Genomic DNA, 15148 nt, shown 5'->3' on the forward strand with positions numbered 1-15148 from the left:
ATCAGAGAGAAGCGGTGAAGCTGACAAATGCAGGAAAGAAGCATTAACCTTATGAAAGATTTTATTCTCACTAATGCTTGCATGTATTACAGCAGTATAGTGTAAATATATATAAACTTGCAGAATTCATTCCCTCTAAAAAGATCATTTAAAGGTCCACTTTTATGCAAACTTCTTATTGTAGCCCAAATGACATATCTCTATGTGAACTGCAGTAGAGATTAGCTGAAAAATCCAATTTCAAAGGAGTGATACCTCTATGTAAAATGCCTTGGATGGCAACTCGGGATGCCTTCGGCTAAGTGTGGAAGGACGAAATCGTAACGGTCACGACGGCAGGTAGTTCTCGTGAACTGGAAGAAGAATCATATGGACATGAAGGAAAAGGAAGGAGGAGAACTTTCGACTGCCACAGTGCATCGCTGGTGAAGGAAAGGGGGGGGAAGTGATACCGTGTGGTTTAACGGGATCGAGGGAACGGCGGTAGAGAAATTCAGACGGGGTGGTAGATGCATTCTATTAGGGATTTTTAGGCGGCATGAACGTAAATAAGTATGAAAAATAGGTGCTTCGCCGCGGTATATATCTAAATTCCCGCCCTTCTTTAGCATGTTTTCGATACAAAACGACGGATCAGAAAGTCGAAATCCCAAGACTTCATCCAAAGCATAAAAAAATTCAAACAGATATAAGCAACGAATTTTCTTGTTTCCCCAAACCATAAAAAAACTCCACTCTATTCCCCCGAACTGCTTGTATATCCAACAAAGTCGTTGATGCAAGCCCTAAAGCATTTGTCGCCGATTCAAATAACTCAAGAAATTTGCAAAACAAAAGGAAAAATACCTGAGGACGAGTAAGGGAATCGAGACGTGTTCCTCTATGGAAAGCTTTCTCCAACAGCCTCGTCCGAGTCCATTGAAGATCGGCGTCTATTGCAAGCGGCGACGAAATGGAATATTCCGGCGAACTCAGTCGACCGACTCATGGTAAATGGGAGCTCATCTCCGAAACACAAAATTTTGACAGAGATTCTTCCGAAGTTGATCGGAATTGTATGATGTAAGTAATTTCGTTTGCATTATGCCGATGCGTGCCGGTGGAAAATTCAGTTAAACGGCGTTGCGTGTGACAGCCTGATACGATAACTCTAGCGGCGCAAGTGAGTCAACCCAGTCTTGGGCTCAGCTTGATGAGCTAATGAGTCAAATTCAAGCCAGTCTCAACTCTACTTATTAATTCTTGAGCTAATTTATTTAAAAATATTAACATAAAGTTTATTCAAAATATATTATAATTCAAAACTTTATCTTTAAGGTAAAAAGAATGTTAAGAAAATAGTATTTTTACTATATATTAGGTGATTTATTACAATTTATCTTCTTGATTCGTCCTATTTCAGAGTTATTTTAAATTAATATTATTTTCTCTTTTTTTATATATTAAATAAATCGGCTCGCGAGCTAGCTTGAATTTGTAAACTTAAGCTCGAGCTCGAGCTCAATAAAAGTAATCAAGCTCTGGCTCTAGCCAGGGCGGCCTGAGCTTGGCTCAACTCGCTCACACCCCTAACATTAGCTATGCATGAAAATATATATTTTACATTTTAAAAGTTAATAATAATAACTTTGTTATGTAAAATTAATGATTTGAGTGTTAAGTTCTTAAATATGAAAGCTTGAGTGCTGAATATATAAATCAATAAGGACTGTGGTGTCAATGTAAACCCCTCTTTTATATTTTTTTAACACATATAATAAAATGATATTCTTATAAACGTAGTACTTTTAAAAGTAATATATACATGATACGCCTCCAAAAAATTTTTATTATCAGGTATGAATCTCGAAATATGACACGGATCTCGAGATAATATATTGATAAGAGGATGTTCAAACCTCGATAAAAGCTCATCCAGAGCTCTGATTTCAACAAACTTATAGTCAAACTTACCAGCTCAATGAGACGGACAAAATGATATCAAAGTCAGTCCAATCCGAGTCAAATCAAGCCGAAATCAAGTCATTAAATCATTCTTGAAAGATTTTTTGACACATTTTGAAGATCAAACGGTTGTCAAATCTGGCGAATTTATAGTTGAATCAAGCGTCTCGACAAGACGAATCCAAAGAGCCCAAAATCGCTCAATTTTGACATTATTAAGGAACTTAAACGTCCATTAAAAATCTTCTAATTGAAGAAAGCTATCTGGACCGTTCGATCAAAATGATTCGTACTCTTGCCTTAATTGCACCCATAACACTATAAATAGACCCCTACTCCTCAAATAAAGAAGAGTTGAAGTCTAGAGATAGAGTTTGAGGCCTTGATGAAGAGTTGTAGCTCAACATCACTGCTGACCGACATCGATCACTGTTGACCGTCGTAAACTACTGTCGATAGTCGTCGACCACCGTTGACCGTCACCGACCTCCGTCGACCACCATCGACCGTCATCCACCACTGTCGATCGTCGTCGACTACCACCAACCAAACACTGTCAGTTAATGTTATAACTTGGAAAATCTAGTAACAATTTCTTATTTGTTGAATAAGAGATATTCACTACGGTTCATGTGCCAACAACGACCTACGCATTCATCAGTTCATGGAGCTCGTAATTCTGGTCCCCCAGCCTACGGACGTCATTCATATTTGCTCCAACGATTTACGTGTTCATCAGCTCATGCAACTTCTGACACCGACCCCCGCATCCTACGGACGTCATTCGTACTCGCCCCTACAACCTACATGGTTCACAACTCATGCTCTTCTCGACTCCGGCCCCCACGACCTACATATGTCATTCATATTCTTCACTACAACCTATGTGTTCCACAACTCTTACAACTGCTTACAACGATTTCTCTGGTCAATCAACACTTTTGGAGCAACCATCTACAACACTCATAACGGACTACTACCTTCATAACAACCAACAACAACCCTTGAAACATGTTGTCACTAAGAACTGCAACCAGATTATAGTTATACAACTTTGTAATTCTATCTTTCCTAATTTAGGAAAAGAATGAATTTGTGTATCTATCATTCATAGTGGATTATTTCAAGTGGGCTAGACCCCGTGATTTTTCCCCATTTCAAGGGGTTTTCACGCAAAAAGTTGAGTTGTCTCTTTTCGCTTGCTTCTTTTCTTTTATATGTGTCTGTTGAATTCTCATGCAACACTAAGACGATAATCCATTACTCTGCTACCACGAATTTTCTAGTACGCATCATTTTGGCGTCGTTTGCGGGAAGCGAAGTCATGTTCGACATTGTCTTTAACTCAAAGACACTGAGCCCTTACTTCCTTTCTCAGTGATTTACTTCATCCAACAAGCGAAGGAATCTCCTTCACACCATGAAGATCATCTCTGATACATTCTTCATTATGGGGGGGCAACCTTTACTGCAGTCTCGAAATGTCGTTCACATTAATGTCCTGGGCACAATTGTAGTTGGTTGTCTTCTTACATCTTATTCAGACATAAAGTATTTCACAACTTCTTCCAGGCTGAGGGTAACCTTAACTGTAGTCTCAAAATGTCGTTTCTGTTAACATCACAGGCAAGACTATGGTGGGGAAGGCATCCCACGTTTCATTCATATTATAAGTCTATGAGAATTGCTCTTATTTTATCTTTTCATTTGCTTTTCCCTCTTTTATTTTATAATGAGTCGTCAGATTATCGATTGTCACATACCTCCCTCATTCGGATAATTCTCCCTCCTGAATCAGATCAGTGACTCGAAGAGTAAATGAACCAAATAAGAACGGACATACTACAAAGTGACAAATAAGAGAAAACACAAAGTGGAGAGAGTTTGTGTGCACTACGTGCGGTAAACCTTGCAATGATAGGTTAAGAGTGTCCGCCCAAACAAGATCGGATGAAAGCACCTTAAATTGATATCCGCGAAAGAATACCTACGTAAACTACCAAATACTAGTGAGTCAGGTGTAGGTGTATGTTATGTGGTCAAGAGCACTCCCAAGGGAATGTATCCCACTAATTTAATTACATGTTGGGGGTACCTAAGAATAATCTTGATAAAAGGAGTTTCACTTGGATTATCGTGAACCTGGGGCAATAGGTACTCAAAGGAAGGTTATTACGCGTGAGAAAAGTCCTAATGTTTCAAAGCTTACATACTCAAAGGAAGGTTATTACGCGTGAGAAAAGTCCCAATGTTTCAAAGCTCACACTAAGTCATCGGGCAGAGAGTGAGTCTCTCACATCCCGAATGGGTAGCGGCTCATCAGCATACAAAGCCAACGGAATAACCTAAATCATCTTGAAGGGGGTATCCCAACACATCAAAGCACGTGCGATCACGTACGATCTATAAGGGCAGAGGACAAATCGTCGTATCCCAAATAAACACACTTCATCAGCATCTAATCGTCAAAATGATGTTAACAAACTCAATGAGCAACATGGCACGAAGGGGCAACAAAAGGAAGGTTGAGTAATCCTAGAAGGTAGAGATAATTGGGTTTAGGTACCATGACCCGTTATCCACAGCTACTGGGACCCTAAGTCCACCAAGCCGTGAAGATAGTCGACCTAACATGTCTTGAGATCCCCGATCAGCAATCCGTGAATTGTGTCATACACGGGAACCTTGGTAGCCCTAAGGTCAAAGAAAGGAAATTATATTCTATGAATATCGGTCTAAGCTTGATGCGGGCAGATTTAATGTGAGAAATTTGCAAATATTTTTCGATATTACAAAATTGCACATGACAGATATATAATAAATATGCAATATAATCTAAAAAAAATACTTTTTATGAAAATAATTTATTTTTTAAAACTCTTTTTAAACTGTCAAATCCCCTTTAAAATTAACACAAATATATGTGTCACTCAAGTAATAAAGGGCCCTACTGGAGACATAGATATCGATCCCACAAAAAGTTGGAAAATCCTAAAAGTAAATTATGAAAATTATTTTATAATATCAAATACAAAAATAAAAGTAAAAGTAAAGTGCGAAGTTTGAAAATTAACTACTCAAGTGAATGCTAATTAAAATGCAGATATAAGACTACAGAAGTTAAACAAAACTAAATACTAAAATTTCAAAAGTAAAGTTACGTTAAACTAAACTAAATACTAAAATTTCAAAAGTAAAGTTACAATATATATAATGTTTTATGCCAAATAGAAGCAATCCTATTATTTACCCTCTTCCGAGTGCTATAAAAAATATTAACTAATCCAGGGTTTGGTCCCTAATACGTGATTAGGCTGGGAGGATACCATCTGCCACTTCAGAGCTCTCATTACTCCCTCACCTGAGGGCTAACAATCTCACATCAGTTTCCAATCAACTGGACCAAATTGGGGATTTTAATATATCACCTTAAAATCTCCAATTCTGCATCCAACAAAATATATTAATCTCATGGATGACATAATCTCTCATGACATCAAATGTTATTCTCTCTATGTTGTAAAAACATATCTCATTTAAGAGCATATGTCTCTCAACAACTTTTAACATTTCAATTGGTCATATCGAAAAGTAAATGAAAACCGGAGTTCAAATCATCACAAATTATTATCATTTAAAACCGTGGAAAACAAAATTTATTCTTCACAAAATCATATCTCAGAGTAAGAAGAAAGATAAAGAAGACTACTCAGAATTCATGAGAATGATACGACAAAGCATGGATTTCATATATGAAAACAAGTTTACAAAAAAAAGAAATAAAAATACAATTTATCTCACAATCATTCCCAAGCAAATCCCTAGAAGTTATCTCAAAGTTTTTCTCTCTTTACAATTACCCTCAATTCTCTCTTAGAAGTGTAATGAAGAAGAAATTTTTCACCTTTTCTCTCATCTAACAACCCTAGAAGAAAATCTTCTCTTCTCTCTTTATCTCTAACTCACGTCAACTTTCTCTCTTCCTCACTCCACACACTTTACAAATGAGAAGTCTTACTCTAAGTCTTGCTTTATTTTAGGCTGCCTCATTTGGAAAATAATTCAAAATTTCCTCTAAAAATCAATTCCCTCCAAAAGTTCCCTCCAAACATCAACTCTTTTGAATTCAAAAGATATGTCATTTGATCCAAGAGACGGTGTCATTTGATCCAAGAGTCATATCGCTTCATAAAAGAACCTTACAAGTGTCTAGATGCATTAAATTACTCAAAGAGGTGTGTAAAACAAGCCGTCCTTTTGAAATTCGTGCAAAAATTTGTCTCAAATCACCTTAATTTGAAAAATTTGTCCCTCACGCATCATGCGCCAGTTATCTGGATTGCGGTGCATCTTGCGTCATAATCTCAAAATTCGTTGTTTTGGCTCCAAATTTTATCTTTTTTGTCTTTTTTGCTCCAAATGTCTAAAAATGATATGCTTGCAACAAAAGCAAGAAAATGCCCTTTTTAAAAGTGTAATATCACCAAACATAAGCATAAAATAATTACTTAAAATAATATATTATTTTAGTGTATCAGAGCTACAAGAGGTGAGACTAATACCTGTCGAAGTGGCAATGATGCCTAAGGAAAGAATAGAATGGGAGGTTCTGCTACAAAGCTAAAGACGCTCCAAATTAAAGGACTTATACATCGTCTAAGTCGGGGTGCCTTCTAACACCCTAGACGCATTAGACAACCACCTATGAAAAAGGTATGTTGGGCCAGTCGGGTTGAAGAAACACGAGGGCTCCTCCTCAGGACATGCAAATATGATGCAGTTATCTATAACGATCCTTAATATTGTGGAGTCCCTATTAGTATATGCATGAAAGTAAATGTGCAATTCTTAAAGTCTGATTATTTTTATCCTAAATTTTAATTATCTTGAATATTTTATTTATGATTTTTATGTAGAAAAAATAGGAATTGAAGTCCTAATGAACCTATGTTGCATCGAGAAATTTCATATCACAAAAAGGAACAAGAAAAATATGCTGATATGCAAGCATACATGCATATAACAAAAAGTAGAACAAGTCAAATAAAATAATAAAAGATCGGTGTTGCTGGGTCGGCAACATATCCCATAAAAGAAAAATGTGGTCGGACTCTGCATATACATGCATGGTCCTAATTCTATACATCAATATAAAAATGCAGAATTAAGATACGGGGCACGAGCATCTGCTCCTGGTCCTCTCTACATGGTTCCCGCGGCAAACGCCTTGGAACTTATGCCCGTATTTTATTTCTGCGACAGGACTCTCATATACTCTAGAAGTACGTAGGAAAAGAAAAGACTCCTTCCTGCATTAAAATAATTATTAGTCAGAAAGCCCACATGCATATAACATATAATGATTCATGTCTTATAAGTGAGGGAACTAAGTAACACCTGTAAGCAAAAAGGTCATAAATTATCACATACTCCCCCCATAGTGGTACTTCTGTGTGCACATAGAGGAATGATTGTCGACATAAAAGCGCCCTGACATCCTACCATACATATGCAATATACAATCACACTATAAGCACAATGCAAAAGAATGATGATGGCTAGAGCAACCAATTTAACAAAGAACAATAACCATACAATAATAGTCAAACATAAAAAAAACTACCAACTCAATAAATCTTAGCTTAGCACACCATCTAACAAAAAGTGTCATAACCTAGTGCCTAAGTGCATAAATCTTAGCTTAGCACACCATCTAACGAAAAGTGTCATAACCTAGTGCCTAAGTGCATGAGGTAAGTCTAAGTATAATATGACTTTGACGGGGTGGTCATGCCGACCCCGTCCTAAAGATTTGAAGGATCTAAAGGGCATCACGAAAAGGGATGACACAAGTTAGATCTATTGGATTCTTAGCACAATCATACTAATGTCAATCCCGAAGACTTAACTCGCATTGCTTGTCGGGATCGACCCAACAAACAATGTTTATTAAGGCATCACAACCAACATGGGGTCACTCTCCTAACGAGCCTAGCTCACAACCCATGCAAACATGCACATGCAAAAGTGCAGACAATCACGTGACAGAAGTGACGAGTGTACCCTGGCGGCAGCGGCCCGAGGAAGGTGTTCAGAGGTGGCGGTGCCCAAAAGGGTTGACCTTGCCGTAGCGGAACCAGCCCGAGAAGGTGTGCAGAGGCGGCAGTTACCAACAGAAAAGAATGTTTCGTGGCGGCAGCAACCCAAAGAAGGTGCAACACAAGCATATGTTAATGATCATGCAAGCTAACACATACAACGACAATTAAATTATTTCAACTGGACTATACCTCATGATTTTTCTCTTTTTCAAGGGGGTTCCACGCAAAAAGTCACGGTGTCTCCTTTTGCATGCTTCTTTTCTTAAATTCTCATTCAACGCTAAAACGATAATTCATTACTCTTTAGCGACAAATTTTCTAGCACGAATCAATATATATATATAGGGTTTGTTTGAGGCAACTGTAGCTCATCAAAATTATTCAGATAAGCAGCTGATCCAGATAAGTTGTTTAACTGTTTGATTTGTGCGTTTGGAAAACAATTCTTTATGTATAATGATCATTTTGTCTCTGTTTTGGATAACTTGTTTAAACAAACTAGGATATCTTATAAGATAAACACACATTACATAACTTGAAATAAGTGACCATTTCTAAATAGAATATGCATAAATATATTTAATACATAAACATATAAACTCGCATATTTATACTTATTTTGAGATTGTAAGCAATAATTGATGATGCATTTAATAGAGATAAATTATATTTATATATTTTTATTCCCATATATGTTACATTAATCTGAGAAAACATGCTCAAAGTTCTTCAAAGAGATGGGTAGGTCTGGATCACACAAAAGAGAGAAAAATTCAACATGTACCTAAATTATGGTTTACACACAGAAAAATCACAGGAACTGAGCAGCACCTTCTTCTGTGTTTGCACGATGACCCTTCTTCTCTCTCGCGATTGTGATTCTCAAACAACTTTGAAACTTCACATTTCTCCTTTGCTCTGTACGCTGAAACAAAAACCGCAATAAACCAAACCCCATCTCCTCACCAATTGCGCGATATCATGGCCCAACAAAGTTGCGATTAAGCTCATGCATGAAATTCCTTGTGTTGCTTCGCTCGTTCTCCGAGCGAAGTTCAAGAGGAGGAGGAGAGGAGATGGCGAGGGGCTCAAATTCGTCTTGGAGGAAGGCGAACGAGAGAGTCGAGTGTTAAGGCAGAGCGACGAGGGCCTTTAACGTAAATCACTGGAACGAAACACGAATCACGAGAGTTTAAGAGAAAAAAGTAAATAACGTTTTAAAAACGCCTCAAAAAAGCCCTATTCAAACAATCGGTGGAGTTTTCAAAACGCATCGCTGTGAATAAGCTCCCTCAAACACACCCTTAATCTTTTTTTTCTCAAAAAGTATTTTATTTATCTTATTTTTTTAGATATTTAGATATATTGATCTGTGCTTTTTATATATAGCCTAATGCAATCATTTAAATTCGAAAAGAACACCTCTTCATATATGTCAAATCATGGATTGTCCTTGAGTTACACCACATGATAAAATTACAAAATGATTGAGAGCCATAGTGGATGATAATGAATCATGTATTCTCACATCAGTTTCATCCTTTCTGTTGCAAATAGTGCTCCTTTATTTATAGGGATTAATCATAATAGAATTAAAATCACACCTCTATATTTTGTAGTCCACGAGAAATGGGCACTTGGAGTTTGTCGAGCATATTGGAACCTGGCTAGATTGGGCGGAACCTGACCGGGACATGGGGAACCAAATTGGGCCTCAGAGAACTTTATCGTCACGAGGAAAACTAGGCAGAGCTGAGTATAATCTAGTTGGTCGGACTCAGACCTCGTTTGTCCAAGTGGAACCTAGTAGAGATTGAGCGGAACCTTCGTGAGGTAGAGTGGAACTTGGTCGAGGCAAACAAGACATGGCCAATCCTGTTGGAGCCTAACTTGGGTGATTAGAAGCTGGTCAAGCCAAACGGAGCTTGGTCGGGTCGATTGGAACCTGGCTAGGTCGAACAAAGCTTGACTTTGCCAACTGGAAACCAATAGGGACAGACAAAGTTGGTCATTCCATGTCAAAAAGAACCTTGTCGGGTTGAGTAAAAACTTGCCTGAATGAACAGAGCTGGTCCATTGACTGAAACTATCCTGGGTAGGTCGAACAAAATTGATCGAGCCAACTAGAGTTGTCTTGGCTAGGCCGATTCGAGCTGGCCACACTGACTGTTTGAGTTTAGTAGGTTCTTTGTACAACCTCAGTGTGCTTAGACTCTAAAGTAATATTTTTGTGCTGTATGCTTGTTCCATTATTCACTTATTTATTTGAAATACATTTGTGAAAATAATGAGAGAATATTGAATATGAAACAAAAATTATTCCTTTATAAGTTTAATGCATGCTTTTCTCCAAATACAAATTAACAATCTGTCAATCTAAGTAAAAATGATTGGGGTGTCTACTGTGACGACTACTCATTTGTTCGAGGCTCTTAGCTCTACTACAAGATTCCATCCTGGGGGAATTTTACATCACATTCATGGAATAGTCTCATAAATCACTAACTCTTTACTATTACAGTTGGATTGTTTACCATTGAAAGAAGTCCTCTATTTTTGTGACTATATTGACTATTTTATTTTAACATGACTCAAGTATAAAGATATTTTAGTGTTTTGTTAATTTGGAACTAATCTTCGCCTAGGTGTCGTAGCTCTCTTGTAAACAGTAGTCACCGTAATTTTTAACTTTATCCAAGTCAATATCTCATAGTCTTCGACCTAGATTAATTGACTGGTTTATATTTTGGAAGAAAAAAAATAATTTCTCTAAAGCCATCATTAACGTACAATTATTAAATCGAGTATGTAAAAAAATATAAGTCATTTTCTTTTGCATTTTAAAACCATGCTCGTGGGAGACAGGTTTCCGAGTGTGGTGGATGAAGCTACACTAACACAAGTAAGGAAAAAGATAAATAAATTACTTATATTATTGTTTGGCTTAACTTTTCATGACTTATCTTCCATTGGACAAATAAATTTTCTCAACATTCTATTTAAATTATTTTTTTGGGAGAGCAATTTGGTCGAGTTGAACTCGAGTGGTCGACTAGGACTTGAGCAAGTTGGTTGAAACCTGACCGAGTCATTTGGTACCTTGTCAAACCAAACTTGAGTTGGTTGGGCCAATTAGGACCAAGTCAGGTTGAATAAAACTTGGTCGAACAAACTGATACTTGGCTTAGTCGAAAGAAATTCAATCAGGCATAGGGGTGTCAAATTGGGTGAGCGAGTCGGGTTTGGGTCCCTATTCGAACATGACTAGATCAAAAAATGGTCAACCCAATTCCAACCCGAATAATAAATGTGTTGAAAACTAAGTCCCAAATCCGAGCTTGACCCGCTAACCTGATCTCGATCTAAAGTTTTGTGCTTATTTGGGTCACGTTTGAGTTTTTTGGTTCAACCCTACCGAATGTTAAACAGGTCGAATTGCCAGTCCCTACCTAACTCAAAAAATATTTGTGCTAACCCAAACCCAAAATTTATGAATCTTTTTGGCGTGTAGGTCAATTTTTAACACCCTAATTAGTACGATTGGAACATACTCAGGCTGCGTTGGAGATCGTCAGGCTGACACGGACAAGGTCTGGTTGATTTGGAACTTAGGTGGGTCAAACTGAAGTCGGTCAAACTAACTAGGATCTAGTTGGGTCGAATGGAACATGGTTGATCCGATCCGGACTTGGCTGGGTCAAATGGATGGACTAGGACCAAGTCGCACCAAATGTAACGTGATTGAGACAATTTGGAACTTGTTGGGTTGATTAGGACCTGATCAGGCTAAACTGGAGGTTTTGGGATCGACAAAGACCTAATGGTATTGAATCTGATCCTCGGTTCTTCTCTTTGTGTTGCTCTTCTTGTTGGTGAAATGATCAACGCTCACCATACAAATTAGAATGTTTAATCATGATTTGTAGGTAAATGACACCAAATGACTAGAGCGCGAACAAAGAGATAAATGATAGATGAAAGGAGATTAATGAACGAAAAATAATTCATCGTGTCACATTCATAAAATGATTTTTTTCTTATATAAGAGATGTTGCAATGATGATATTATATTATTGTTTCTGCTTTAAAAATGTCAATAGAGTGATATTTATAATATTTTACATGTACAACCTTGTCATCCCACTATTGTTGGGTTTTGTCGGCTAAGTTTTTTTGCTTCGGGTTGACAGGATCAATCAAATCAGCTGAATTTGGTAGGTATGGGTCGGTCGACTGATATGGCTTTACCGCCGATCTTTGATCGTTGATAAGAAGTTTTTGGAGCATTCATGAGATGATTGGAGATGTTGTGGGACTGCATATTCTCTTGAATAAGTCTACTAGAAAGTAGACCATTGCATCAGGTCGACTTTTTTGTAGTGATTGGCTCGAATGCTTCTTATTCTAGATTATAGATTAAGTTGTGATGCTTATTTGTACCATCTTTTAAGGATTAAGCTATGATACTTATTTGGCCCATCTTTTTTGGATTAAACCATGATTAAATAGGATATTTACTTCAAAAAATTGTGTACTATTTTTGGACCTTCATACTTATTAACTTATAATGGTTGAAAAATCATCAAAATCTGCAACCAAATAAACTTAAGATGGCTAACACAATCTTTAAAAAATGTCAACAAAAAATAGTTCATTTATAAAAAAAAATTATCTTTATTGTGCTCACTTTATAGCCTCAGGATTTAGAAGTAAGTTTCATTAAGAAATCATCAAAATATAAAATGAAAGGTGCTTAAAAGAGTTAAATACATTATTTAAAACATAAAAAGATGAATTCATGTGTATTTTTTTTAATAATTTTGTATCATATTTATACGCTTATTGCTATTATTCAATGTTCATTAAAAAACCAATAATATACAAAATAAAGTATGTTTAAAATAGCCTAATACATTGTTGAAAATAATAAGAGAAGACTAAAGGAACTTAATCATAGGAAAATAGTGTTGTACCCTTTTTATACCGTCTTTACACCCTCAACCTAAAAAAGCAATATTAATTGAAATATCATCAATACATTGAATCAAACATGTTTAAAATAACATAATACATTGCTTAAAATATAACTACAACTACAAAATATTTATGATAAAAATACATATTTGCATTTTTTTTGCACTCACATGCTGTTCAGGCAAATTTCATTCAAAAAATGATCAATACGTACAACAAAATATGCTCAAAATAACATAATAAATTATTTTAAATAAACCAAAATGACTAAAAAAACTAGCTTATCAGCTACCCATAAACCAAAATGACTAAAAAAACTAGCTTATCAGCAAAAAAGAATGTACCTTTTTTTTTCCTTATGTTATTTAAGCAACATTCATTTAAAAATTATTACTATATGGAATTTAATATGCTAAACTATCCTAATAAATTGTTTAAAACAAAACAACATATCTAAATAAGACATTTCCTTAAAAATAGATTTATACCCTGTTTATGCTCGATTCACATCATCAAGTAACTTGAGCCAATATTCATAGAAATCCGAGGCCTGTAAACTAAGTGTGGAATAATGAAGCCGTTCAATGTCTGTTACATATGACAGAAACATATGAAGAAAATATTAAAATACAATATTTTGTTTATTACCACACGAAGAGTATTCATGATCGTATTTGAAATGAGAAATAATACTTCAGTCTTTCTGCAATTTCTAGTAAAAAAACCTAAATCCACTCAAAAAACCCAAACAAGTTTGAACAAAATGTGAAGTAGAGGTGGAACTAGGTGAAGTGCTAGGGGGCAAGGGGTAATTGACCCCCCTCAACTTAAGATTTGTACTTATATGTGAGGGCAATTTGGTCATTTACCACTCCTAAAATATCAGTTTTGCCCATCATAAAATATTATTTTGCCCTTCGTTGCCCTAACCCACTGCACATTGGGTCTAGAAGGGTAGTTTGCGCCGCCGCCACCCCCCCCAAAAAAGGTCGATTTCGCCCCTGATGTGAAAATAAAATTTTCTCCAATCTAATAACCCAAGGTGTAAATGGAGAAAGCAGACGAGAACATTTAAGCACGAGAGTATTTTAAATTTTGGGCCCGCGTCACATAGCTTCAGGTCAGGTCAAAATGTGTTGTTTATTTGATTATTTATATTATAATATATTGGTCTCCAACTTGAAATATTAACGTGGGACCACTCTAAAATTGAGAATGTGATTTATATGTGGGTAAAAATGAGACTGACCAAGGCTTCATTTGAGAACAATTTTTACAGCCGTTACATTGTACAGATCTCACATGTTGTTTATATTTTGGTCTCCCCATAGTGCATCAATTTATTTGATTATTTATATTATAATATATTGGTCTCAAACTTGAAATATTAACGTGGGACCACTCTAAAATCGAGAATGTGATTTATATGTGGGTAAAAATGTGACCGACCAAGGCTTCATTTGAGAACGATTTTTACAGCCGTTACATTGTACAGAATGACGAAAATATTAATCTCACATGTTGTTTATATTTTGGTCTCCCCACAGTGCATCAGTCACAAAGACATTTCAAGACCACTTTAGAATGCGAGATCAGAGCATTTTGAAACTTACTTCACTTGTGTGTTCTGCATTTTGAAAAACAAAAATGCCGAATATAACCTGCTCATTTTCTTCTTTCCTTTTTTTTTTCTTGATGCTTATTCAAGCTGCTCTTTCTCAGTTTTCTTTGCCATGGGAGGAAATTTTGTTAGATAATTTAAGAGAGTAGTATCTCTGCCAAAAAAAAAAAAAAAGAACTTTTAGAAATTATTTAGGAGAGTAGTTATACAAGGGAATATTTTTTTTTTCAATTGAATTAAAGTAATCTATACGACTGTCTTGGAAGAGAAAAGATATTACATCCGTACAACAACCCGAATGCAGCGGAGAAGGGGAGGAATAGAACCTCCACCCTTCTCGCTGCATCTGGACTGTTGTTCGGACATCCAGAGTCTGCATGTAATATTTTCTCCTTAGAAGGGGGAGTTCATAAGCTATGATTTATCAGTGTTAGTGTTAAAAAATAGATAAAACTTTTTAAACTCAAACATAAATATTAATCTTAACAACTACCACTTAATATCAATG

General features: G+C 36.2%; 1 protein-coding gene across 4 annotated transcripts in view; it reads right to left on the reverse strand.

Annotated features, from left to right (window-relative positions):
- Positions 1-1151, reverse strand: part of LOC110026174 (cysteine protease ATG4B-like) — a 40105-nt gene extending 38954 nt beyond the window's left edge. For 2 of the 4 annotated variants that reach the window (XM_020727037.1, XM_020727041.1), the window contains exon 1: positions 847-1149. The gene's annotated coding sequence lies outside the window, so the exon portion shown is untranslated. Of the gene's footprint in view, positions 1-846 lie in introns of all 4 variants that reach the window. The other 2 variants (XM_020727031.1, XM_020727058.1) reach the window with 2 other exon arrangements.
- Between the last annotated feature and the right edge of the window lie 13997 nt (positions 1152-15148).

This window comes from Phalaenopsis equestris, unplaced genomic scaffold (genome assembly GCF_001263595.1).
Source record: "Phalaenopsis equestris unplaced genomic scaffold, ASM126359v1 Scaffold000002, whole genome shotgun sequence".
Classification (NCBI taxonomy): domain Eukaryota; kingdom Viridiplantae; phylum Streptophyta; class Magnoliopsida; order Asparagales; family Orchidaceae; genus Phalaenopsis; species Phalaenopsis equestris.